Source organism: Sus scrofa, chromosome 1 (assembly GCF_000003025.6).
Source record: "Sus scrofa isolate TJ Tabasco breed Duroc chromosome 1, Sscrofa11.1, whole genome shotgun sequence".
NCBI classification, from domain to species: domain Eukaryota; kingdom Metazoa; phylum Chordata; class Mammalia; order Artiodactyla; family Suidae; genus Sus; species Sus scrofa.
The window spans coordinates 265,868,733-265,872,960 of NC_010443.5; positions in this window are offsets into that span (position 1 = coordinate 265,868,733).

Sequence of the window (4,228 nt, forward strand, 5' to 3'; positions counted from 1 at the left end):
TACATTCCATCTCCCTATCATCTCCAAGTTCTAGTAACCCCTGCTTCTTTTACTGTATAAGAAATGCACAGCCCCTTGTTCTAGTGCGTTAATTCACACTTCCTCTTCCTAAGTCTTCCCCAATTTCCCCATCCTACATTTCCTTCTCCACATTTGTTGTACTTAAATAAACTACACTATGTCAGCAATTATATATTGCCTTGGATTATTTTTATTTCCCAACTACGTGGAATGTGGGCAAATGTATGTAAGTGTGCCCTCAATAAATGGCAGTTTTGGGCCGAGGATTGGGCTTTTTCTGTGTGCTATCTTTAATCCTAAAATCAACACTGTATGGTATTCTCTTATTTTAGACACAGATTTTTTTTGTTTGTTTTGGCTTTCTTTTTAGGGCCACACCCACGGCACATAGAGGTGCAGGCTAGGGGTCGAATTGGAGCTACAGCTGCTAGCCCACGCCAGAGCCACAGCAACGAGGGATCCAAGCCGCATCTGCGACCTACACCACAGCCCACTTCAATGCCAGATCCTTAACCCACTAAGTGAGGCCAGGGATCGAACCCGAAACCTCATGGTTCCTCGTCAGATTTGTTTCCGCTGCACCACAATGGGAAGTCCAAGATGTACTATTCTAGGATGCTCTAGAGGCTCCAAGTTCCAGCTCTCCTGTGCAACCTTGGCAAGTTACCTATTCTAATACCAAGCCCGTTTCCTCATCTGAAGAAGAAAAAAAAAAAAAGAGGTACTACAGTCAGAGCCATAGTACGGGTGGCACAAAATAGGCCATTTATCTAAGTGTGCTCAATAAATGTTAGCTGCTATTACTGCCTGGCAGAGCGGAGGGTTTTACCTAGATTGACCCCAAAGACTTTATTTTCTCCACTATTCCATGATGCCTCCATTCCCATTTATATAAAAAGAAAAGTACTGGAGTTCCCATCGTGGCTCAGCAGTTAGCAAACCTGACCAGCATCCATGAGGATGCGGTTTCAATCCTTGGCCTCCACCAGCGAGTGGGTTAAGGATCCAGCTTTGCTGCACACGCAGCTCAGATTCCGCATTGCTGTGAGTCTGGTGTAGGCCAGCAGCTGAAGTTCTGACTGGACCCCTGGCCTGGGAACCTCCGTATCCCTCTGGTGCAGCCCAAAAAGATGAAAAGAAAAGTACTGAGAATAGTGGGTGCTCATGGATTAAGTGGAATATACTTATATAGTAAGTATTTTGTTGATACAAAAAAATTCATAAATTTCATGCATTTTTGAATTACGAAAACATTTGCATGACCCAAGCCAGCATAAGCTTACTATCACAAGGGAAAGAAAGGCACATATAAGTGATTGACAAAGAAACAGAAAACTAGTAAGAGGAGAATAAGGAACCAACCTTCCCCAAGAATCTATTGTGTTTGACTTCATGCTAGGGGACTTTCCAAATGCTTCTTTTTGGTGTTTGGTGTATATTTCATCAGCATGACTGCACACTGTTTAAATACACAACTGAGAAAGTTCCGATGATCTCACAAACATGGTTCTAGGCACTGGATCCAGGACTTAATAAGGAATATCACCTTAAAGAACTGGAACGCTTAGAGTCAAATGCATAACAAGAAAAAGTTTCATTTCCGTTTACTAGTCAAGCAACCAAGTGAAGGAATAGCATATTTTTTTTTAATTTAAACTGTGTTATATAAAATGCTAACCTCTTATTGGGACATACTACAGACTTCATTAGATAACATTTTTTGACAAACTTCCTATAATCTTTTTATTAATTTACACTGACAGAATATAGCACCTTTCATCCAAAGAACTGAAGGTGCTTTACAAACATTTAGCATTTAGAAAACAAGCACATTTAAAAATCTGGATTCTTGCTGTTAAATTTCTTTGATTCCAGATACACAATTTTTGGAGGCTGATGGAAAGCAATTCTATTTCCGACAATGAAAGAGGCTCAGCAAGAGTTCGGATTTGCTTTCACAGTACAGGCATTTTTCCAAAACCTGGTGCTGGGCTTACAAAGCAAAAACAAAAACAAAAACAAAAACCCACAAATCTTAATGCAAAGAACAATATTTCACACCTTATTTTAAAAGCAACAGCCAGGGTTTAAGACATCAAAATCTTCCAACAGTTCAAGACATCCAGACAAAGTAGAAGCTGATGCAGGTTGCATATCAGAGAGGTGCTCTTGATACAGGCTTTTTAAGATCACACCCAAATGAACACCTTTAAATGGTGAGATTTATCAGGAAAAAGCATCAACCTATAAAAAGCTAGCCAAGAACATGTCAGGAAAATGAGAAAAGGGGAATGATTGGTAATTAAAAGTCGACAGTTCTCACTAGAGCCTAGGACATTTTATTAGAAACGACGTATATCATAGGCAAATAAAAAGTTATTACCCCCATTAATACAACAGAAGGGATTTTACATTCAGCCTAGATACAGGGAGGAACAGAGCCTCCTGCCTACAAATCTATGACTGGCAAATATCTCCCAGCACATGATCACGCTATATAGTACATAGCCCTTATTTATCAGAGGGATCCAAATATCCCTTTTAGGCTTACAAAGTCCAATACATTCACTCTCTTTCCTTCACATGTCTAATAGTAAAAACTTTTTTTTTTTCATGCAAAAAGCCATTATTCAGCTGAAGAGGAAAAAAATCGGGCAAAACAAAGATGGCAGTTAAAGAATGGATAGAATATTATTGGCACATGCCCAACTAGTGACAAACAAACGCAGTACACCATGACTTAAAAATAAAGTCACATTACATGAATAACTAAAACAGCCACATCAATCCAAGCTAAGGAGTGTCAAATGGGAAGGAAGGGCTGAGGGTCACTGATTTTATTGGTATAACTTAAAAGCAAAAGGGAGAAAGCACTTAAAAACAATTTATGGTAACAGAAAAAAAAAAAAATACTGCAGAGAGCTTTTCAAAGACCACACCAAATTGTCTGCATCATTAATTTCCAGTGTTTCACAATTAGTAAAATACATAGCTACATATCCCTGTAAGGTAAAAAATACTTTTCCCCCTGAATTACACTGGAGTCAGGGCAGTAACACAAAGCTACCGACCCAACAGTTCAAGTGTGTGCAGCACATGTCTTAGCCACTTCGTTCACACAGCTATACAATTAAAAACTATACAAGGAGCTGAGTGGTTGGGGGGAAAATCATAACAGTATTGTGCTCATTTAATAAAAGAAAAGCCCTGATGAAAAATTATGTGCCAAGAAGCTTAGATTATAAAGATGTTTATTGCATTTTTAGGTAACCTGGAAGTTCTTATCCTGAAGGGGAAAAGTTGGTTTTCAAAACTACCTGAACAGATGCTAAAGTGCTTTATTAATTGGCTGGCTTCACAGAGAGTTCCTGGAATGACAAAAATTAATTATAGTAGTAAAGGGATACCAACTATTTCACAAAATGGTTAATTCCAGCATCATTTATGACCACAGTCCTAAGAGACGCTGGAACATGTGTCCTTATTAAGTGGACAGTTGCATATCAAGAACTGATCATCACAACCCTTTGGATATTCAAAGTACTTACACAAAGCTGAAACATGGTATCACAGACCTTTACAAAGAAGGACAATTTGTGTTTTTTTCTACACTTTTTAAATCTGCTTCAGATCACAGTTCACAAATACAAGAATCCTGACTTTTCAACCTTTCCAGTTGCAGTTAAAAAATGAACACTTTCTAAAAGTTAAGGTCAAGTGTTACAGCAAGAAAAGAATGACTCCTATTGAAAAGTACATATATTTTACTTAATGATACTCTTGATAGATTGTAAACTGGACTGATCACATTCTACTCAACTGGTATCAAATGAACACATCAGCATTACAAGTATTAAATGTTTTTCTATTACTAGAGAGGATATAAACCAAAACATTAATATGGCAGTTATTTCTTTAGGCACAGTTTAGTGATTTTTTTTTAATAAATAGTATTGAATTTCAGTTGAAGTTTTAAACTTAATAACCAAAGGGTCAAGAACTCTGATTAGGAAAAAAGAAAAACTTTAGGCTAACAACGTATGCTGTTTAAAATTTCTAACACTTTAACCTATCTGGGTTTTATTTAAGATTATTTTATTAAAAAATACAAGGAATCTGAAAAAAGATCAATACAATTATCTTAATGTACAAAGTCATAAGCTGTAGCAGTTTTAAACTAAAATTTAAAAACACAACAAGGAGGGCA